The sequence below is a fragment of the Triturus cristatus genome, chromosome 1_1 (assembly GCF_964204655.1).
Source record: "Triturus cristatus chromosome 1_1, aTriCri1.1, whole genome shotgun sequence".
In the NCBI taxonomy this organism is placed as follows: domain Eukaryota; kingdom Metazoa; phylum Chordata; class Amphibia; order Caudata; family Salamandridae; genus Triturus; species Triturus cristatus.
This window is the reverse complement of record NC_140579.1, coordinates 67,166,041-67,190,387: the sequence shown is the minus strand read 5'-3', so window position 1 is coordinate 67,190,387 and position 24,347 is coordinate 67,166,041. Positions and strand designations below refer to the sequence as shown.

Here is a 24,347-nt window from a genome sequence, read left to right as displayed (position 1 = left end):
TTCATTCTGCTCTGTGTGGGTGGCAGGGCCTCTATCATATATGGGTGCTTCATACTGCTGTGTGTGGATGGCAGGGCCTCTATCATATATGGGTGCTTCATGCTGCTGTGTGTGGATGGCAGGGCCTCTGTCATATATGGGTGCTTCATACTGCTGTGTGCGGGTGGCAGGGCCTCTATCATATATGGGTGCTTCATACTGCTGTGTGTGGTTGGCAGGGCCTCTGTCATATATGGGTGCTTCATACTGCTGTGTGTGGATGGCAGGGCCTCTATCATATATGGGTGCTTCATACTGCTGTGTGTGGATGGCAGGGCCTCTATCATATATGGGTGCTTCATACTGCTGTGTGTGTGTGGATGGCAGGGCCACTATCATATATGGGTGCTTCATACTGCTGTGTGTGTGTGGATGGCAGGGCCACTATCATATATGGGTGCTTCACACTTCTGTGTGTGGGTGGCAGGGCCTCTATCATCTATGGGTGCTTCATACTGCTGTGTGTGGGTGGCAGGGCCTCTGTCATATATGGGTGCTTCATACTGCTGTGTGTGGATGGCAGGGCCTCTATCATATATGGGTGCTTCATACTGCTGTGTGCGGGTGGCAGGGCCTCTATCATATATGGGTGCTTCATACTGCTGTGTGTGGGTGGCAGGGCCTCTATCATATATGGGTGCTTCATACTGCTGTGTGTGGATGGCATGGCCTCTATCATATATGGGTGCTTCATACTGCTGTGTGTGGGTGGCAGGGCCTCTATCATATATGGGTGCTTCATACTGCTGTGTGTGTGTGTGGATGGCATGGCCTCTGTCATCTATGGGTGCTTCATACTGCTGTGTGTGGGTGGCAGGGCCTCTATCATATATGGGTGCTTCATACTGCTGTGTGTGGATGGCAGGGCCTCTATCATATATGGGTGCTTCATACTGCTGTGTGTGGATGGCAGGGCCTCTATCATATATGGGTGCTTCAAACTGCTGTGTGTGGGTGGCAGGGCCTCTGTCATATATGGGTGCTTCATACTGCTGTGTGTAGATGGCAGGGCCTCTGTCATATATGGGTGCTTCATACTGCTGTGTGTGGGTGGCAGGGCCTCTATCATATATGGGTGCTTCATACTGCTGTGTGTAGATGGCAGGGCCTCTATCATATATGGGTGCTTCATGCTGCTGTGTGTGGATGGCAGGGCCTCTGTCATATATGGGTGCTTCATACTGCTGTGTGTAGATGGCAGGGCCTCTGTCATATATGGGTGCTTCATACTGCTGTGTGTGGGTGGCAGGGCCTCTATCATATATGGGTGCTTCATACTGCTGTGTGTAGATGGCAGGGCCTCTATCATATATGGGTGCTTCATACTGCTGTGTGTGGATGGCAGGGCCTCTGTCATATATGGGTGCTTCATACTGCTGTGTGCGGGTGGCAGGGCCTCTATCATATATGGGTGCTTCATACTGCTGTGTGTGGTTGGCAGGGCCTCTGTCATATATGGGTGCTTCATACTGCTGTGTGTGGATGGCAGGGCCTCTATCATATATGGGTGCTTCATACTGCTGTGTGTGGATGGCAGGGCCTCTATCATATATGGGTGCTTCATACTGCTGTGTGTGTGTGGATGGCAGGGCCACTATCATATATGGGTGCTTCATACTGCTGTGTGTGTGTGGATGGCAGGGCCACTATCATATATGGGTGCTTCATACTTCTGTGTGTGGGTGGCAGGGCCTCTATCATCTATGGGTGCTTCATACTGCTGTGTGTGGGTGACAGGGCCTCTGTCATATATGGGTGCTTCATACTGCTGTGTGTGGATGGCAGGGCCTCTATCATATATGGGTGCTTCATACTGCTGTGTGCGGGTGGCAGGGCCTCTATCATATATGGGTGCTTCATACTGCTGTGTGTGGGTGGCAGGGCCTCTATCATATATGGGTGCTTCATACTGCTGTGTGTGGATGGCATGGCCTCTATCATATATGGGTGCTTCATACTGCTGTGTGTGGGTGGCAGGGCCTCTATCATATATGGGTGCTTCATACTGCTGTGTGTGTGTGTGGATGGCATGGCCTCTGTCATCTATGGGTGCTTCATACTGCTGTGTGCGGGTGGCAGGGCCTCTATCATATATGGGTGCTTCATACTGCTGTGTGTGGATGGCAGGGCCTCTGTCATATATGGGTGCTTCATACTGCTGTGTGTGGATGGCAGGGCCTCTATCATATATGGGTGCTTCAAACTGCTGTGTGTGGGTGGCAGGGCCTCTATCATATATGGGTGCTTCATACTGCTGTGTGTGAGTGGCAGGGCCTCTATCATATATGGGTGCTTCATACTGCTGTGTGTGTGTGGATGGCATGGCCTCTGTCATCTATGGGTGCTTCATACTGCTGTGTGCGGGTGGCAGGGCCTCTATCATACATGGGTGCTTCATACTGCTGTGTGTGGGTGGCAGGGCCTCTATCATATATGGGTGCTTCATACTGCTGTGTGTGGATGGCAGGGCCTCTGTCATATATGGGTGCTTCATACTGCTGTGTGTGGATGGCAGGGCCTCTGTCATATATGGGTGCTTCATACTGCTGTGTGTGGATGGCAGGGCCTCTGTCATATATGGGTGCTTCATACTGCTGTGTGCGGGTGGCAGGGCCTCTATCATATATGGGTGCTTCATACTGCTGTGTGTGGGTGGCAGGGCCTCTATCATATATGGGTGCTTCATACTGCTGTGTGTGGGTGGCAGGGCCTCTATCATATATGGGTGCTTCATACTGCTGTGTGTGGATGGCAGGGCCTCTATCATATATGGGTGCTTCATACTGCTGTGTGTGGGTGGCAGGGCCTCTATCATATATGGGTGCTTCATACTGCTGTGTGTGGATGGCAGGGCCTCTGTCATATATGGGTGCTTCATACTGCTGTGTGTGGATGGCAGGGCCTCTATCATATATGGGTGCTTCATACTGCTGTGTGTGGATGGCAGGGCCTCTATCATATATGGGTGCTTCATACTGCTGTGTGTGGGTGGCAGGGCCTCTATCATATATGGGTGCTTCATACTGCTGTGTGTGTGTGTGGATGGCATGGCCTCTGTCATCTATGGGTGCTTCATACTGCTGTGTGTGGGTGGCAGGGCCTCTGTCATATATGGGTGTTTCATACTGCTGTGTGTGGGTGGCAGGGCCTCTATCATATATGGGTGCTTCATACTGCTGTGTGTGGGCGGCAGGGCTTCTATCATATATGGGTGCTTCATACTGCTGTGTGTGGGTGGCAGGGCCTCTATTATATATGGGTGCTTCATACTGCTGTGTGTGGATGGCAGGGCCTCTATCATATATGGGTGCTTCATACTGCTGTGTGTGGATGGCAGGGCCTCTATCATATATGGGTGCTTCATACTGCTGTGTGTGGGTGGCAGGGCCTCTATCATATATGGGTTGTTAGAAGGCGACCTCAGAGGGGCCCGGAGGGGGCCCTGCCGGTCCTGAGACCCACCCTCGAGGAGGTATCGTAGCTGGGCACTGGCGGGAGACTCCTCAGGGGAGAAATCTCGTATCTAGGATCGTACACTCGGCACCACACGACAAAGAGACACCACACCGAGAGTTCTTAAGAATAGATCTTTATCAGATCGGAGTTGTAGGATCTTTATGATCAGCAAGGCAAATATATACAAGTGGAGCGCGGGCTCACAAAGTCTTGGAGGGGGGTAGGAGGTAGCGGGACAGTCTTTGGGGATAAGGATCCGATGCAGGAGCGTACCCGGCGCACAGCTCACAATCCTCGAGCTGGGGGATACGCTGGTCGTAGTGGGGTCCGGCGGGACCAAGAGAGTCTGTGGGAGCCGCGAGTTGCTCAGCAGGGCTCAGGTACAAGTTCGGAGGTCTTACGATCTTCAGGGAGCCGCGAGTCACTCAGCAGGGCTCAAGCACAAGTTCGGAGGTCTTACGATCTTCAGGGAGCCGCGAGTCACTCAGCAGGGCTCAAGCATAAGTTCGGAGGTCTTACGATCTTCAGGGAGCCGCGAGTCACTCAGCAGGGCTCAGGTATTTCCAAGGCGAATCTGCCGGACAGTCCCAGAGCACCCTTTGTTATAGGTCGACTCCTCTTTGATGTCCGGAGTCTGTGCAGGCAGGGGTCTTGTCACCTGGGGGTTGCTTGTTGGGGTTTCCTGCCATTGTCCTTTGATGCTTACAGGGCCGGGTCGGGATCAGTCCCAGACACCCAGCAGGCGTGGAGCCAGCCCTCGGGGAGGCCGGCGGGTCGATCGAAACCCACCTTCCCAGGGAAGCGCAGAGGTGTGATGGAACTGCTCCTCCCTTTCTCATCCCAAGGGGAGCGCGATGTCCTCCAGCCGGAGTGGCGCCTCTAGGCCAGGGTCGCGCTGGGGCTGGGCGGCCATCTTGGTGCATGAAGTGGGCACGCGGGCCCGGGGTGGCCGAAAGGAGGAAGGCCACGGACGGGGGGAAGCCCGGGTCGGGTGTGTGTGTTCTGGTGGGAAGGATCGGCTAGGCCGTGGGCTCGGGGGCTGTGTGAGGTGCAGGGGTCAGGTCTGGCTATGTTACGAGGGCCGGGTCTAACACGGGTGCTTCATACTGCTGTGTGTGTGTGGATGGCAGGGCCACTATCATATATGGGTGCTTCATACTGCTGTGTGTGTGTGGATGGCAGGGCCACTATCATATATGGGTGCTACATACTGCTGTGTGTGGGTGGCAGGGCCTCTATCATCTATGGGTGCTTCATACTGCTGTGTGTGGGTGGCAGGGCCTCTATCATATATGGGTGCTTCATACTGCTGTGTGTGGATGGCAGGGCCTCTATCATATATGGGTGCTTGATGCTGCTGTGTGCGGGTGGCAGGGCCTCTATCATATATGGGTGCTTCATACTGCTGTGTGTGGGTGGCAGGGCCTCTATCATATATGGGTGCTTCATACTGCTGTGTGCGGGTGGCAGGGCCTCTATCATATATGGGTGCTTCATACTGCTGTGTGTGGGTGGCAGGGCCTCTATCATATATGTGTGCTTCATACTGCTGTGTGTGGATGGCAGGGCCTCTATCATATATGGGTGCTTCATACTGCTGTGTGTGGGTGGCAGGGCCTCTATCATATATGGGTGCTTCATACTGCTGTGTGTGTGTGTGTGGATGGCATGGCCTCTATCATATATGGGTGCTTCATACTGCTGTGTGTGGGTGGCAGGGCCTCTATCATATATGGGTGCTTCATACTGCTGTGTGTGTGTGTGGATGGCATGGCCTCTATCATATATGGGTGCTTCATACTGCTGTGTGTGGATGGCAGGGCCTCTATCATATATGGGTGCTTCATACTGCTGTGTGTGGGTGGCAGGGCCTCTATCATATATGGGTGCTTCATACTGCTGTGTGTGTGTGGATGGCATGGCCTCTATCATATATGGGTGCTTCATACTGCTGTGTGTGGGTGGCAGGGCCTCTATCATATATGGGTGCTTCATACTGCTGTGTGTGGATGGCAGGGCCTCTATCATATATGGGTGCTTCATACTGCTGTGTGTGGGAGGCAGGGCCTCTATCATATATGGGTGCTTCATACTGCTGTGTGTGGGTGGCAGGGCCTCTATCATATATGGGTGCTTCATACTGCTGTGTGTGGATGGCATGGCCTCTATCATATATGGGTGCTTCATACTGCTGTGTGTGGGTGGCAGGGCCACTATCATATATGGGTGCTTCATACTGCTGTGTGTGGGTGGCAGGGCCACTATCATATATGGGTGCTTCATACTGCTGTGTGTGGATGGGAGGGCCACTATCATATATGGGTGCTTCATACTGCTGTGTGTGGGTGGCAGGCTGCTGTGTTACTCACAAGGCATTTTTTGAAGCACAGTGCCAGCAAATCCTTAGTTTTGCGCAAATTATATCAGTTCAATAAACTTTTTAAAACAAGGCTACTTATTCTGCCATCTAAGACTGATATACAAGTTCACAGTTTTGAAATAATAGCAGCAAGACGCTACTTTTTCGTGAACCAGTTATCATTTATAAAAACTTGCGTCATAATATTAGTGAGAACAAAAATTCACACAAAGGGCAAAATTAAGTTTTCATTATATTGTCCATAGGAAAAAGAGAACATACCTGCCCAAGATAATCTGCACTCCCTAGAGAGAAAAGAGAGAAAGTGGACAAATAAGTATTTATACCACATCATTCTGAGTGCAGATTTCCTTTTTAAGAGACACTGAGCTGCTATTAGATATTCCTGACATGTTGCATGGTAAAATGGCCTATATTAAGCCACTAGGCAGCCAAATATTCACCACGGACCGTGGGTTGAGAGAGCAGAACAGTCACAATGCACGTTGGTGTGTAATACTCTATTATTAAAAAAATTATGAAGCACCTTGTGCACCAAAGGAGGCCATCTTGACGCAAAATCTTAAAGAGAACTTACAAGGAAGCAAAAAGCAATATCTTTAGCTGTTTTGTGAAAGCTTAGCAGCAGATTCAGAGCAGAGAGTGCGTGTACTTATGGAGAGTCCGTTGGCTCACTCCTATTTAAGGCAATTCGTAAAATACCCTCGCTGTTTGAATACAGCGTCAACACCCAGCCCCCCACATCAGCCACTGACACCCTGGACTCACCGCCCCCCAGTCTCACCGTCCACCTGATCTCCTGGAACCACGTCAACGACGAAGACACCATCAAGACCATGAACACCATCCACTGCGGCTCACCATCAGACCCCTGCCCCCACCATATCTTCAACAAAGCGAGCTACATCATCGCACCTCAACTCCGGAAGATCTTCAACAGCTCATTCGAGACCGCCACCTTCCCGGAAAGCTGGAAACACGCAGAGATCAAGAAACCCAGGGCAGACCAAAAGGACCTCAAGAACTTCCGTCCCATCTCCCTGCTCCCGTTCCTGGTCAAAGTCATCGAGAAGATCGTCAACAGACAACTGACCCAATTCCTCAAAGAAAACAACACCCTGGACTCGTCCCAATCCGGATTGTGCTGCAACCACAGCACCGAAACCGTCCTCCTCGCCGCCACCGACGACATCAGGGCTCTGCTGGACAACGGCGAAAACGCGGACCTAATCCTCCTGGACATCTCGGCCACCTTCGACACCGTCTGCCACCACACCCTACGCCCACGCCTCTACATCGCAGGGATCCACGACAAAGCCCTGGACTGGTTCACTTCCTTCCTCACCAACAGAACCCAGAGAGTCCGCCTGCCTCCATTCCGATTCAAAGCCACCAAGATCACCTGCGGCATACCCCAAGGATCATCCCTCAGCCCGACCATCTTCAGCGTCTACATGACACCACTCGCCAACCTTGTTCAATCACACAACCTCAGAACAGAATAACTGGTCTGTATTACAAAACATTCCTCCATTGACCACAAGATTCGTCAAATAGTGAACTCACAGTGGCATTTATTAAACCTTGACAGTCAAACATTCAGGATTCCTAAACCCCTGTTTGCATTCAGGAGAAACAAAAATCTTAGGAACCTGTTAGTCAAGGCCAACCTACTACCTGAACCAAACAACTTCGTACAGAGTTCTATTATTGGGAACCATCTAGTACGCGGGCATCATAAGTGTGGGACCTGCCATGCATGCCTCAATGCCATTGTGAGCCAGAGAATCAAAATCAACAATCGGACTATCGATTTACGCGAAATGACTAACTCCAAAACCTCTAACTGCGTCTATGTGATCATATGCCCCTGTGACATCCCCTATGTCGGTGAAACTGCTAGAGAATGCAGGATTCGCATAGGGGAACACAAGTCCAACACCAGGCGTGGTAACCTTACAGCCCCTATAGTGTTTCACTGGAAGGAGGCGAAATCACACTGAAAATGATCTTCGATGGACTATTTTGGAAAAAATGTGTGCACAGAAGGGATCAGACAGCAACAACATTCGAAAAAAGCGTGAGGTTTTTGGGATTTTCCTGTTGGATTCAAAAGAGAAGGGTCTGAATGAATCTCTACAATGGGAAAATGCCATCATTTAAATGCGCAAATTCCTTTGATCTTTACTGATGCCGCATCTTGTCCTTTTGAATCTCTTTTAAAGACCCTAACTGTATTCTGGCATCTTTTGGTATTTGTCTCATTTAAAGATGTGTATTATTTGATTAATACACTGACGAGAAAATGTAATTCATTCAGGCGATTCCCTATAATCATGTGTCTATGATGTAGTTATTTTGTGCATCAATGAGCACAGTCAACTAGAATTTATCTATAGTGTAAGATTCTATCGCTTGACCAACACTGTTTCCATTAGTGTTTTTTTACATTCCTTTTAACAGCGTTAGTTTCTATCTCTCTTGGACTTCTGTCCCTTTAATTTCCTCTTTGCCGGCACAGTGTGCCATCGTCCCCTCCCCAGGACTGTCAGGTGGTACGTCCACCACACGTCAATCGTGCGTTAGTGAGTATTTAAAGAACGCGTTTCCACCTTAAGCACTTCGCGGACCCCCGCGGGCTACCGTATCCTGTTGGTCCCTGGTCCCCCCACCCCCAAACATTTCTGTTATCTGGGTACCCCGGTGCGTATTTCGAGCTGGCTCCAGTTTCAATGTTTGGCATTATGCCATAGTCTGTTTATCTTATTTAAGCTCCATTTGTATTCTAGGAGCTTTTTGCTTGGAGCTATACACTACTGTTCTCGTTGGACTACCGACTCGGGGCTTGTCCACTAAACTTGCCGGAAGACCAGACCCAGTGGATTATCAGGTAGCCGTTCTTCTTATCTGCGGGCTTTTGGTCGGCTGACTTGACGGATTTGCGCGATTGTGGATTGTAGTCTGTTCCACTTAGTTATCGTTTTGTTTGATCTCTTACAGAATTTGACAGATCATTTAAAACTTCTGGTCTTTAAGCAGCCTCGCCATCGCCTGGTTAGCCGAGATTCGCTCTCCCCAGGTAGACCACTGTGTCCCCCCCACGTGCGACTATCCGCAGTATTAGTGTGTGGTCACTTGTATGCCTTATACTATTCAGCGAATCGGCTATTGATTACGATTTTGACTGCATGTTGAAGCTTTTTGAAAGCATTGGAGTCAGATCGTTGTTATGTCGCCAGCATGCCTTAAACTATATAAGGAGTAGTTTAGTAAAACTCGTGTTGATATATTTATAGCCTTCAAAAACGCTTCTGCATTTAATCTTTTCATTTTGTCCATTTAAATACGTACACCAGTCTTGATAAAACCAGGGAACTATTTCAATTGAGCACGATCTGTTTTCTTGTTTCTACTTGCAGGCCTATGACTCCACCTAGTGGTTGGGTACACCAATACGAATCTACTCGCTGTAATCTTTAGAGTTCGATTCTCGGCATCTTTCATTTATCTTTTTGTTAAGGAAAGCAACTAAATGAACAGCTGTCTTTCTTTGCTCATGTTCCATTAGATCGTTTCTTATTTTGGATGTTGCATTTTTCGTCTGTTTGATTTCTACTGCAGACTTTTTCATCAATTGAATTGCCCGGTTTTGATCTTCCGCGTTAACAAACGTATCTTGCTTGGTTTTCCATTCTTTGACAGGCAGGTATAATCACGCAGCCATGAAGGACAAGCATTTGCAATGCAATAGGGCTCGCATTTGCAAAAGTTTGAGCTATTGGCACTCTAAGTGACAAACCTTGAATCTATGTGTTTGTTTTGAAAATTTGAGCTATTGGCATTGTAAATGACAAATCTTATATCTATATGTTGGTTTTGAAAACAGATAAATAAAAAGCATTGTCATTTCCAATGGCAATAGCACAAACTCGCGCAAATGCGAGAGCTTGGTTTTTTTGGGTTTTTTTTATCAGGGAAATGCTCCAGACCCTTTTTATACTGACATCTGTTTTAAAACTATTTCAGGAAGAAAATGTCCTCGGCTGGTGTTTGGTGAAGTGTCAGAATGGTGGTGTTCTCAAGATTGTTAAACCTTGGGGGTAAAGGCTGGGGGATTCCTAGGAGAGTTTAAATTGCAGACCTTTTTGCATTTTGGAATGACTGACACTAGCGCGCACTAGTGTAAGAAAGCGGGCTAGACAAGCGAGACAAAGTCACAGCAAAGAAAGCGCCCTCACCCATGCAACTGGTCGCTCGCACCATAGTGAAAATGTGGGGAATGATTCCTTCAACGCACTGGAACCGGGACAGTGCCCTCTTAGCTCTACAGAGAAGCTTGTGCCTGGGGGCAAACTATAAAAACCCCTTTGAGAGGATTGCCCTGCACATCACACGCCGTTTCCCTCTCCAGAAGAAGTCACTGGATCCTTGAGGCTCTCCATGTGATAGCTTGGCGCTGCGCATGTCCTGTGTGTGGAAGGAAAGAGTTGGATAATCTGTTCACTATACAAAAAGTGGCCTTTTCACTTCTAGATCATGTCTATTATCACCTTCTAGTACATCCTTTGTAAGGCCCGCGTCAGACAGGTGGACTGGTTTAAGCATCTGTGATTAAACGACCCTCAATGCCTCAGGATCCTTCAGAATCGCAAAGGATGAACTGGAGGAGAAGATGTGCTTCCTGCGTGTCACCACGAATGTTTGAATAAGTTGTGGAAGTGCAGCTCGTACACACATTTAGACAACTCTTTACTCCAGGGAGAGAGCTGTGCATGGCACCCCAATGCACTCTAGAGAGAAGGACCCTCAAGGCAGCTACCAGGAGGCAAGTCTTCAGCACCAGACTCCGATGAGCCCCACACTAGAATCACTGGAACATGTGGGGGCTGGGTGGGGTCATCTGTCCCTTTTACTTGTACCGGGTCACACACTTACATCACAATCACTTGAAACGTTTTTTGGGGGGGAGTGGGGGGATTAGCCCTTTCACTCGTACTGAGCAGCAAATGAAGCTGGTAACAGAATTACGTGGACACTGACAGGGGGTAGGGTGATCATGTGCCCTCACACTTGTACCAATCCCCAGTGACAATGGAACCAGAAATTCTTTTAACACGTGGTAGTAAATCAGGGAGGGCAAGGAGTAGCGGCTGCTACCTCTGCTTGCCTCTCGGCACCCCTGACACTACAGGGGCTGGTTCCAATTTCGGAGGTCATTAAGGCATTGCATCAAAGCCTGTTGTGCCTTCATGTTCCACTTCTTGCCCAACAATTCGCAACAAAGAGGAGGATGCTGAAAGTCAGAGCATTAATTCTGGGATTTCATGTGGATCTTGTGAAGTTCACAAATCTTGACATTTGATGGCCTTGCACGGGTACTCTCGTTACACACAATGAAGAAGCTCGCTCTGCTGTCCCATAAGGGAGAAGAACAGGACTGATTCCGCTGGTACGGCCCAGAAAACCGGGGGGAAAAAGATGCTGAAGGACACCACTGGCAATGAAGCCCATTTTATGACAGAATTCCATGCAATAGCCCATGTGTAGACCCGCTGGGCACTTCAGGCAAACAGGAGCCCAAGACCGTTCCTTAGCACCACAACAAAGTGGCTTTCCGAAGATTGAAGCTGCAAGGGTATAGAGTCGGAAAAAGAGCTCAGACTCAGGTCTTGAGTGTAGACAAAGAAATGCTGCAGCGGCCTGTAAAACTTCTGACCACTCACACAACAGTGCATGGAAAGCCCTGCTATGTGCTAAGCAGACATTACATTTCCATGTCTAGTAAGAACACTCTGCATTTAAATTAACAAGCGCTTGCCAGGCAGCCGCGGCACCCGCGCTTTACTTATAAAATTAAAAGTAAAGCGCGGGTGCCGCGATTATACCAAAAGTAAAGAAATAGAAAAAACATCCATTTCTTTACTTTTGGTATAATCGTGGCACCCGCGCTTTACTTTTAATGTTAAAATTAAAGCGCGGGTGCCGTGATTATACCCAAAGTTAAGGAAAAACAAGCATTGGCCGCGCGCGTGGCGGGAGAAGCGGGAGTTGTGTGCGCCCACGGCCAATGCTTTCCAAAAAAACAAGGCTGCAGCTTGAAACAAGCATTGGCCACGAAAGTGATCACGATCGCTGTGAAAGAGAAAGTGATCGCGATGACGCGCTAAAGGTGTTTGAGTGCTGCTGGCTGGCCTAGCGCAGGGCGGCTGCGCGCGTGCACGCTCACATGCACGTAAGCGCTAGGCCAGCCAGCAGCACTTAAAAAACGTACATACAAAATGTCTCTCTGAGCCAGCGCATGCGCTGGGCTCAGCGAGACCTAAGAAACTAATGCAATGTGTAGTTATCTTGTCTTTATCTGTTTTCCTTCTTTTTTATCTTTCTTGTATTTGTTGCTTGACATTGTTTTTCTTTTATTTCTCTTTTTTATATGTCAGCATTCTTTTGTTCTATGTACTGTCACAATGTGTGCAGAGTAAATCTATTAAATTATAATTTTATTAAGGGTTTCACACCCGCAAGCCTGACCATGTTCTTCTTAAAATTATTTAATTGAGTAGTATTTACATAAATTTGAAAATGTATTATTGGTCTGAAAAATGAATTCTATTATTATGTTTGACATTTTCTACCATTCACCAGGCCCGATGGACTCTTGATACGAATTTACCTTCACACCCTGAAGAAGGTGATACCCCCGCAAAGGGGGTGGTTACACCAAAACACGCGTCAGCGTGGTTTGATTGAACGTGATTTGTTCCCTATACTTGAATCCTACTGTGCAATTTATGTAAAAAAAATCTTGCTGATTTGATTAATTTCTTTAACTTGTTTATATTAAGTCACGTAATCTTTGATGTAAACTCTCGTTAGCATTGAACTGTATATCATTAACCCAATTGCCCAAAGGAAAAAACTTGTTCTATGTTGCACTTGTATAGGGACTGTAAATCATAACCAGATATAACGTTTGATGAATGTTTAGTGTGTGTTCACAGTCTGAATGGGTTTATATGAACGATTGGTTTGAAAGGTAGTCCATGGGAATTTCCACGATTTTGGGCCAGTGTCATTGTTGTATATATTTCATGAGGTAAAGACCTGATACAAGCACGGTTTTGTAATTTTTGAATAACAGTAAAACAAAAATAAAATGTTTGTTTAAACAACTTATTTACACTCTTCTGTTTTAAGCACATGGCATACCTGGAGTGACCTATCTATTTAGTGACTTAATTGCGTTCTTTGAAAGAGATAGGTAGAACAGACTGTTTCTTTATATTTCGATCACACAACAACATCATCTCATACGCCGATGACACCCAGCTGATCCCCCCTCCCTCACCAAAGACCCCACCACCGCCAAAACCAACCTCCACGAAGGAATGAAGGCAGACGCTGAATGGATGAAGAGCAGTCGCCTGAAACTGAACTTGGACAAGACGGAGGTCCTCCTCCTCGGCTCCAACCCATCCGCCTGGGACGACTCCTGGTGACCGGCCTCGCTGGGAACTGCGCCGAAACCCACCGACCACGCACGCAACCTATGGTTCATCCTGGACTCATCTCTATCAATGACCCAGCAAGTCAACGCCGTATCCTCCTCCTGCTTCAACACCCTCCGCAGTCTTCGCAAGATCTACAAATGGATCCCCACTGGAACCAGAAGGATGGTCACCCAGGCCCTTGTCACCAGCAGGCTGGACTACGGCAATGCTCTCTACGCGGGAACCACACCCAAACTCCAGAAGAGACTCCAATGCATACAGAACGCCTCCGCAGGCTTCATCCTCAACATACCCCGCCACAGCCACATCACTTCCCACCTCAGAGACCTGCACTGGCTCCCCGTCAACAAGAGGATCCCCTTCAAGCTCCTAACCCACACTCACAAGGCACTCCACGACGCCGGACCAGCATACCTCAACAAGCGACTCACCTTCTACACCCCCAACCGCCAGCTCCTCTCCACTGACCTCGACTTCGCCACAATCCCACGCATCCACTGAATGACCACCGGCGGCAGATCCTTCTCCAACCTCGCCTCCAAGACATGGAACACCCTCCCCATCCATCTGCGACAGACCCAGGACCTGCTGACCTTCAGGAGATTTCTCAAGATCTGGTTGTTCGAACAGTATCAGCCCCCCCCCCCATCCCCCAACCCCCAGCGCCTAGAGACCCTCACGGGTGAGTAGCGCGCTCTACAAATGATTGATTGAATACCAGTGATGGACAAATCACCTCAGTGAAACCCAATGAACCAAACACTGTCTAAATCGTTCACAAAAACCATCCATACATCCAAAAACACCGCCTGATAAATCAGACACATAAATAGGTTTACCAATACAAACCACTATTAAACAATTCGAGTAAAGCAATTTTCACTCACCAAGCACAACTTGTCAATGGAAATCCCACCATAAACAGGGGCTACACAGGAGGGGATTAGAGACCAGCAATTGTCAGTAAACCAGTGCTAAAGTGCTCCTGCTCTCTCCTTAAACATGGTAAAATTGGCTTATACCCAATTGGGACATTTAATTTACTTGTAAGTCCTTAGTAAAGTGGTACTCCAGGTACCCAGGACCTATAAATTAAATGCTACCTGTGGACCTGTAGCACTTATTGTGCCTCCCACTTAAATAGCCCTTTACAACAAGTCTGTAGACTGCCATTGCAGCCTCTGTGTGCAGTTTTAAAGTGCCATTTCGACCTGGAAAAGTAATCCTTTTACCAGGCCTAAACCTCCCTTTTTATTACATGCAAATCACTCCTAGGGTAGACCCTAAACTGCCAAGAGGACAGAATGCAGTGTAAAACATTTGATAGGCACTTTTAAGCTTCAAGAAGAGACCAAACTGTAAAGTGTCAAAAACCTTTACATTTAAGGGCTGGATATCACAACAAACTTGTCTCAGAGTCCTACATACATAGTTTTAGTAGAAGGACGCCGGACTGCCAAGATTAAACCAACCAATTACGGAAGGACGCCGGACTGCCAAGATGACACAAACCACTTTGGCAAGGAGATTCAAAGTTATCAGCTGTCACTGTTAAGTCTCCAAACATGGAACTGTCGGTTGTGCAGGCAGGATTCAGCGGTGCCACCGTGTCAGGAGGTGCTCTTGAAGGGGCAGCAAAATAAATGCTCATGACCAGAAGTTCTGGGTACCACAGTTTCCTCGGCCAGGTCTTTCTTGATCTCTTTCAGTACTCTCAGCATAAGAGGTAAGGATGGAAAGGCATACAGAAATCTAGAACCCCAGTTTAAGCAGAAGGTGTCTCTGTGGGAGAGCTGCCCTCAGAAATCCAATGTCCAAAACTTTGGACACTGTGGGGCTGATTACGATCTCGTTTGGAAAGCATTCCCACCGAACCGGGTTGGAATGCTTTCCGTACGAATCGCACTCCGGGAGTCCCACTGACAGAGTACGATGTGTCCGTGTGTGTACGGACTCGGTTCGGTCGGACTCCCGTTGAATTCAATGGGGGCCTGTGTACCCAACATGAACACAGGCTCCCATTGAAAAAAGGGATAGGTGGAGAAAATTGCGCACCCTGTGGCAGGCACCCCATGGTGTCCACCACACTGTGCATCCACGGACAGGGGGAATCCATTGGTACCCCCTATGACCAAATCGGAGGGCCCCGGGTGATAGGGGGCCTGCTACAGCCCCCAGAAGTCAGATTCCCACTGCCGTTTCATCTCCACAAAACAGTCAGTACGGCTGTTCGACTCGGTCATCGTACTCGCTCGTTTGGAAGCCGTCCCCATTGAGCTGGACGACTCTGCTCCAAAACGGCTCTGATTGACTGATTCGGGTTCAGAACCAATTCGGTCAGCGCTGACAGCTTAATCGCATTGTACTTGGTCGTTCTGAAAGGGGTACGATTCGTTCAGAAACATTGGCTCTGAATCGGATTTGATTTTTCACAATCCCATTTGGAGCACTGCCTAACCAGATCATAATCAGCCCCTGTGTGTTCTCCACAGTGGCGAATAGTTTGAGACGGGTCCTTTCTTTTTCTGGGCCGTGTGCCACTCCAGAGTACAGTTGCCATTTGTGATGCGTTAGTCAACATGAGCTAAGTTTGTCCGCCCTGGCATTTAAAGATCTGACAGAAGTTGGGTGATCAGGGAGATGCCCAGAGCGTTCAGCTATCTCCAGAGAAGTAGCGCCTCCTGGGACAGGACCCGTCATGTTCATTAGGCTAGTCCTGTCATGTATACCCCCTTTTACATACATTGTCCCATCCACATGACAATAACGGTTCTGAAGGGTAACCTTTTACCTAGTAGTTAGCTCTGTCCCTTCGTGAACAGGCTCTTGATATATTATGAAAATAACGCTGTACCTGACGTACATAAATATGTCCCAAGGCATGGCATACATACTCTGTATAAGGGTCACCGCATGGCATACATAGTCTGTAGAAGGGTCACCGCTTTTTTTCATCCTCGGCCAACAGGCTACCTATGCAGGAGCACATTGTTTTGATAAACATTTATGATTGTTTTCAAAACATATATATTCTAGAAGAAACCCTGGAGTGACCACTCTAGTATACAAGACCCTCATTCCCCCCTGCAAATTAGAGAAGAATTCCTTCCAAGCCGAGCTGGGGTCCTGCATGATGAATCTTCGACATGCAGTGGTCTGACATGCTTTGCGGGGTGTCCTCCTCGGAGCAGAGAGGGGGTCCTTTGTGCTCTACAATCAGGAGAGGGGGTTAGAGCTTCTCTAGGGGATTCTTGGCTACCTACATACATATACATGCTACACCTACATCTCTAGGCCAGGTACATTTAGGCATATTAAGTAGAATGCGCATTTTAGGAATATTCAAATGCTATCGCTTTTAAAAAAACTGTCCATGTTCCTCTTTTTAGCACTATGGTAGAAATGTATCTCCCGTTTACTATATCGGTACTTGTGAGAAGTTGGCCTGGTATATGATGCTCACTAGTTAAAGTGATCACCTTGTACCATGCCAAGCAACCCTTATGGTGTGGTTGTAAGTCAAACTTTTCGGACTAGCTGCCCTAGTGGTAGCGTAGGCTAAGCAGTCTTTGAGGCTAAACTCGTGAAGCGTGTTAAGCCAGCTGTTTTACCAAATGCAACCCCCTTTTATACCAATGAAAGGACACCACACAGATATATATTCAAAATATATATGTATTTATTTCTCAAAGTAACCCCTAGTCTCTTTATGAGCACAGGAGCACAAATCGTCAAACAAGATTATCACAGAATACACAGAAGTTGCACTTTATATGGATAGGCCCTGGTGGCCACTCGAACCATATACTAAAATAGTGGTATAAGTACCACGAACAGAAAAGGGAAAAGGCCTAGGGCCTCTAGAATCGCTGGGCCTACAAGGAGCTAACGTCAGTTAGTGACCAGGAGGTCCACGGGTGGCGTGTGCAGAGCAAATAGTCACACGCGTGCTCCCATAGGTTTCAATGGGTGCGTAAAAAGTACAAAGTTACTGCAAAGAGGATCTTCCGGATGGACTAGGAACTCAAGATTTGGAACACAGGCACTAGAGATGTAATACTACACTTGGGCACAGGTGTGCCAGCTTTACCTCACCCACAGGAAGCGGGTGCATAGGCCTCGAAGTGCGTCGGGTTTCTTCTATCTGTTCCGTGGAGCTTGAAGACAAAGATGCTGCAGGCGGTCGGTCCGGGAGAGATGCAGTGGATCCCAGAGTGGATCGGAGATGTTGAAGACCTGTAAGCAGAGGGGACAGTGTTCACAGTCACTAGCCAGTGACCAGCGTGGCACCAGGTGGGTACCAGGCAATGTCGGGTGCAAACAGGAAGAAAGGTGTAGCTTGTCTCTGCAGCCACGTGGTCCCTGGAGGTCGACGACGTCCAGGAGTCGGTTCACGAGCTGTCCCACGCAGGCTCTCGCTGTCGGCGGTGTTGGCGACTTGATCGAAGCAAACAAGCCTTGGCAAAAGCAATTGTTGTAGGAGATGAAATAAGCTGGTGGTTCTGACCAGCAAGGTCAGAAGGACTGCTCCTTTGGAGGGGACCAAGAGCCAGTCTGGAGCAACCAGACCAGCGGTGTATTTCGTAGAGTTCGTCGCCAAGATGGCTACTAGCCAGCGGGCCAGCAACCGGTTAGGCGCGTCGCGTGGCAAAATGCAGAAGGGCCCCACGCAGATCGTGGAGATGCTGGAGGGCTCACCTTTGGTGCAGATGCTGCTCGAGTGTTGGGCTTCTCAGATCCCAAAGCACAACTTGGAGGGAGCCTCGGTTGTTGCACTTGTCAGCTTGTCGTAGTCGTTCCAAGATGGCTGGCTCCACGTGTCTCGGTGCCTCCACGGGTCTCTTCTTTTCAGGGACTGTGGATCGGGCAGTGAGAGGTCTGGAGGTCCAGGTCTTGTCAGTCTCTGGGCTCGGGCTCCGGCGGGAGGCGGCGGCAAAGCAGACGTTGATTCGCTGGATGGTGCTTGCGTTAGCAAGGTGGTCACTCCCTGACCACAGGGGAGATTGGCTTCAGTCCTCTGTGCAGCAGAGCGTCGAAGTTCCCGTCTTCTTCTTAGTGTTAAGTTGATTCCAGGATGTCTGAAGTCTTAGGACACAGCTCCTACCTTTAAGCGGATTCTAGGGGCCGGACTACCTGCTAGGTCCCTCCCTATGGGTGGGACCAGGAAGGGGGGTGGTTACACCCCCAATCCTTTGTCCAGCTCGCCCCAGGCCCGGGACTGGTGTGCCCCAGGACCGGTTTGAACTGGCATATGCACCGAGGCTCCTTGTGAGCCACAGGCATGTCTGGTTTCTTTCAAGCCCTACCTGACCAATACACAAAATCCTGTCTGGGGTGGTGCACGCACCTCCCCTGGCAGGAAACCCTTTGTCCACACCTCCCAAGCTGGAAGGACTCCCAGCAGCAGGAGGGCAGACTTGTGTCTGTGGTGGCAGCATCCATTTTGTGGAGCTGAGGCTATGTCTGATTTTACCCGGGTTTCAGGTACTGTACATGTCGTGTTCCTCTAGAAGGGTGGAATGCTAACCCCGTCGCCAGAATTGGCGAGGGGTTAGTATTCCAATTCGTATGACACCTTACTCGACATGTTTTGATAAAGCCAAACCAAAGATAGCATTTAACCGCGAGGTTCATAATGCACTTAAGAGTATATGGTTTGACGATATCTGGAAACAGTAGAAGGAAGTTGTTCCGACCACTGCAGACAGGCTCAGCTCATGCCAGAGCACCATCTCACATGGAACCAAGCACTCTGCCTTCAGGATTGTTAAGGCCTGCCATAGGAGTGACTTATAGGTTACCAGGTGTCCCATTTAAGGTTAGGTATAGGTATACTACACCTAAGTAAGAGGTGATTACACCAACTTACCCCAGCTGAGTGATCAGCCAGTTGTGTCAAATTGTTAGGCCAAGCCTGGGGTGGCATAATACATGCTTCAGCCCTTGGCAGGCCTTGGGTACACCAATGCCCTGGGTACCTAGTGTACACTGGTACAGGGGCTGACAGGGTGATCCACTTCCAATTGGTTATGCACCTAGGGTGCATAGTTTTAATTTAGTAGAGAGAACAGCAGGCTGGGGGTCTGATTGGCAGGCCCACAGCCTCAATATGTCAAAAACCAGTGAAGCAAAAAGCAAAAATTTGGGGTGACCATAGGATAGCAGACCCTACTCTCCTACAGTACTTACAATTTCTTTCGTATGCTTCGGTCTCCGGATTGTCGCAGCAAATATGTTTTACACTTGAGACGCTTGACCAATAAATACTTATTGAAAATGTTTCAATCGCCATTCTATGTGTTTTATGAGAATAAGCGAGCACAAGTGACTGAGCAAAAAGTACTGTTTTTCACGATCCCTGAGCAATCAGGGTGGTCGTGTTCCGTGTTTGCCAGAAACTACCTACACCACTGTAGAATACAGGGGGGTGGTAGTTGCACAGTAGAACTAGCTGGTCTAGCGGCTGACGTATCCTGTGGGTGTGTCCAGAGTCCGTTTGTACACCAAGCCCTCAGTTTAGGTAATCCAAAACGCGCAGGTCCTGGGGAATTCCTAGGAACTACATGACAGACCCACAACCCCACACTGCCCGGTTTGTTGAAGTACAACATGGCAGTTGTCTTGTCTGTGAGAACCTACCACCCCTTAATAGTCAGAAGGAATGCCTTCAGTGCCAAGCGAACAGCTCGCAACTCCAACAAGTTGACGTGGAGGTAAGTATCTGCCAGTGACCAGAGTCCTCAGATCTCTGCCTCTCCCAGATGGCCTCCCAAACCCCGCAACAATATATCAGTAATGACCGTTAGCTCTGGATAAGTTTGGGTGAGGGGTCCTGCTGCCAGTTCAACTGTGGTAGAACAGCCACCACTGCAGATTTTTGCAGACACCTCTGACACCTGGATGGAATCTAAGAGGTTCCTTTGGTGTGGAGCCCACTGAGACTTCAGGTCCCACTGTGAAACCCGCATGTACCACCTGTCGTGGTGCATGAGCAGGATGCTGGAGATCAAGCGATCGAGAAGCCTCAGACGCTCTCACTGTGACCTAGGTCAAGGGTTGTTACATCGGGATCATAGCCCAAACGTCCTGTACTCGTTGAGGCACAGAGAAAGCTCGACAGAACACCATCTTTAGAATGCCTCTGATGTAAGTGAGCCGTTGTGACTTCGGCATTTTGATGGAAAAACCCAACATTGTCAATATGTTGGCCATTGCCTGCAAGTGGCATAAAACACTTTGAGGAGACCCTGCCTTCAGTGGCCCATTGCCGAGGTATCCAAAAACTGGCATTACCAACCTCCGCAGGTGGGCTGTTCCTTTAGAGGAACACTACTCGTCTAGTTCTAAAGATGTGTAACTCCCATCTTCAGCAGCTCCACATCCTGCCGCTGGCACTTTCCCTTCAGAGGAACTCTACTCTATGTCTTTAAATTTTTAATTCCCACCTTCAGCAGCTCCACATCCTGCCTCTAGCACTTACCCTTCAGAGGAACTCTACTCTTCTATGTCTTTAGATTTTTAATTCTCACCTTCAGTAGCTCCACATCCAGCTACAGACACTTATCCCTCCTAGGACCTCAACTCTTCTACTTCCTTGGATGTTAAACTCTCACCTGCAGTGCTCCATCATCCTGCTGCTGACACTTACTCCCTCAGAGGATCACTACTCTTCTAGTCCTACAGATTTTTAATTCTCACCTTCAGTAGCTCCACATCCTGCTGCTGACAGTTCCCCTCTATGTCTTTGATCAGGTTCTGGTGGGTGGATTGCTGCTTCTCCAGTTCACTCAGTTTCTCTTGAAACTTCCTCATCTTTTCCTTGTGTTCCTCTTCCAGTTTGCTTAGAAGTTGCTGCTTCTCCTTCTCCAGAAACTGCTTCAGAAGCTCAAATGTATTCATGATCTTCTCAATCTGGTTCTTGAAGCTTTCCTTAATGAACAACAACCAAAGCACATCATATCTGTATTATATTACAGTGAAATGTATCACATTCCCTGAACGTTTCACTGATACTGGTTTCCATGTTAACCATTCACCTATTATTACAAACAGAACCGTTTCCCTGGAGCCAACACCATGTACAGTGCGTCTGATCTACCACATATCACAGGTGTAGTGACTTTACAAAGACTGAGCATTATCTCTTACTGTCTCGTGCCATACAGAAAGGTTAAAAAAAGATTAACACTTAGCTGAGGTGGATGCTGCCGAAGTCTTGACTAGACGCCTTGGGGGGTGGGGGGAGCACATTTGTCATTTTACATACAAGTTGCCTCTTTGTTAAATGTTAAATGTTACCGGATTTCTAAAGCGCATGGCTGCCCGTGAGCGTCCCAGCGCTGAACAAGTACAGGTGGAATCAAGAGGGGAAGCTCACGGGAACAGCCAGGTCTTCAGAGATTTGCGGAATGTCAGAAGGTTGGGTTGTGCGCGGAGGTCAGAGGGGAGGGAGTTCCACAGTTTGGAAGCGTTGTATGAAAAACGTCGACTTCCTGAACGTGCTCTCTTGATCTTGGGCGGCAGAGTGAGGTGGGCATTAGAGGATCGGAGGGGTCTGAAGGTGGTGTAGGGAGTCACCAGGTCTTTGAGGATAGGGGGTGCTTTTCCATTGAGAATTTTGTGCGTTAGACAGAGTGCCTTAAACTGCACTTTTTCCACGACGGGTAGCCAGTGCAGCTCTCTGATGGCTGGTTTGGCCGAACAGCGACTCTTAGTGTTGGTCAGAATCCTAGCGGCCGCATTCTGCACTACCTGTAATTTAGTTGTAACTTTCCGCGGTGCGCCCAGGTACAGTGCGTTTCCGTAATCCAGCCTTGACAAAATGAGGCCCTGGATCAGAAGTTTCCTTGATTGGAAAGGGAGCAGTGGTAGGATTTTCCGGGTGGAGCGCAGGAGACCAAAGCAGACTCCAGCCGTTTTTCTAGCTTGGGTATGCATGGTGAGATTTTGGTCTAGCCATAGACCGAGGCTTTTAATCTCGGTTTTAGGAGTTGGGGGCTTGCCCATGCATGGGGGCCAGAGAGAGTCTGGATGAAAGTGGGCCTGATTCCCCATCACCAGAATCTCCGTCTTGTCGCCATTAAGCTTAAGTGAGATCTGTCCATCCAGCTGACTATGTCTCTCAGGCAGGAGTAGAGGTCGATGGTCGGATTTTCCTGCTGAGTAAGAGTGACAACCAGCTGCGTTTCATCTGCGTACGTCAGGAGTTTGATCCCATATGGGGTGACTATCTTTTCCAGGGGGGACATATATACGTTGAAGAGCGTGGGGCTCAAAGAAGAGCCCTGTGGCACTCCGCAACGTATAGGGGTCTCTTTAGATGTGTAATTGCCCTCTATCACCTGGAATGAACGGTCCTGAAGGAACGATTTCAGCCAAGATAGGGCAGTGCCTGTGATCCCAAGATCTTTAAGTCGCTGGGCCAGGATCTGGTGGTTGACCGTGTCGAAGGCCGCGCTCAGGTCCAGGAGGATCACTGCCACTGATCCTCCTGCATCCATGATCTTCCTGGCCTCCTCGACCACCGTCACCATCGCAGTTTCAGTACCCTGGCCCGGGCGAAAGCCTGTCTGTGAAGATTTGAGTAGTTCGTTAATTTCGAGGTAGTTAGACAGCTGGGAATTGATGAATTTTTCTGTTATCTTGCTGATACACGGGAGAAGAGAGATCGGCCTGAAGTTGGATAGGTTGAGGGGATCTAAATTAGGTTTTTTAAGTAGGGCCCTAACCTTCGCCTTCTTCCAGCTAGGGGGTACCAATCCGTTTGTCAGAGAGGCATTGATCACGTTTACCATTAGTGCGAGAATGGAAGGTGCTACCTGCTTTAAAATTTTTACTGGGGCGGGGTCTGACGGTGAGCCACTTTTAAGTGAATGGAGGATGGGGGACAGAATGTCCGGGCTTATGGGTACGAGTATGTCAAGTCCCGTGTTGAGGTTGTTGACCTGCATTACGGACAGCGATGAGGGGTCCATAGGGAAGAGGGGCGGAAGTTGCTGTAGAATATTTTGTATCTTTTGATCAAAGAACGTAGCCAACTTATCACAGTGGTTGTCCGAAGGATCAATCGAGCCTGTGGGTTCTGGTGTTTTTAGAAGTGGTTTTACGATTTGGAAAGTCTCCCTAGATGAGCAAGATGCCGCACTGATTTTCTCTTGGAAAAAAGCGGTTTGGGCAATTTTCAGGGCTTTTTTAGAGTTAAGAATGGACAATCTATAGTCCTTCTTGCTATTAGGGTCGAAGTCTTTCCGCCACACTCTTTCGGCCCTTTTGCAGAGCTTCTTCAGATGGCGAGTCTCCTGGGTGAACCATAGGGAGGAAGTTTTTTTACAGGAGGTCAAATATGGTTTTTTAGGAAGGATCGTGTTGAGAGAGTTTTCAATCCAAGAGGAAAACTCCATATCTGCTGTAACAGGGTCTATTTCATGGTTTGGTTTAAGGAGTTCCAAAACCTGCTTCCATTTATCGATGTCTAGTTTGGCCCAAGGACGCGTCGGTTTGCCGGGGGGATTGTTGGGAGGAGAGATATTAGGGATCTCCCACCTAAAGGGGATGAGCAGGTGATCCGACCATGGCAGGGGGAATCGGGGCATTAGTTTTAAGATCGTCAATATTGCATATGATGGGGTCGAGTAAATGTCCAAGCGTATGCGTAGGTTGGTCGCTCTGAAGATGGAGATGAAGAGCAGCCAGGTCTGTAAGTAGTTCTGATGCGGTATTGTCATCGCTGTTGTCGATATGGATATTAAGATCCCCTAAAATTATCATGTTGGATAAAGTGCTAGACATGGCCGTCGAAAATTCCAGGAGGGAGCTACAGAATTGGCCCAGAGGCCCTGGTGGGCGGTAGATGAGGACTCCTGAGAGGGAGTTACAAGGGGACAGTTGAATGCTAAAGTGTACATTTTCACAATCCAATAGGGGACTATCGTGAAATCTACATGGAAATTGTTCCTTGTGGATAA

The 24,347-nt window shown here is 48.6% G+C and overlaps 1 pseudogene across 1 annotated transcript in view; it reads right to left on the bottom strand.

The window, feature by feature from the left end:
- LOC146869429 (E3 ubiquitin-protein ligase TRIM39-like) overlaps nt 1-24,347 on the bottom strand; it is a 175,209-nt pseudogene that overhangs the window by 71,677 nt on the left and 79,185 nt on the right. Inside the window, exons 3-4 of the transcript XR_014959685.1 lie at nt 21,082-21,312; nt 6,137-6,159 (exon numbers count right to left, since the gene is read on the bottom strand). The product of XR_014959685.1 is annotated as an E3 ubiquitin-protein ligase TRIM39-like (transcript). The remainder of the gene's footprint in view (nt 1-6,136; nt 6,160-21,081; nt 21,313-24,347) is intronic.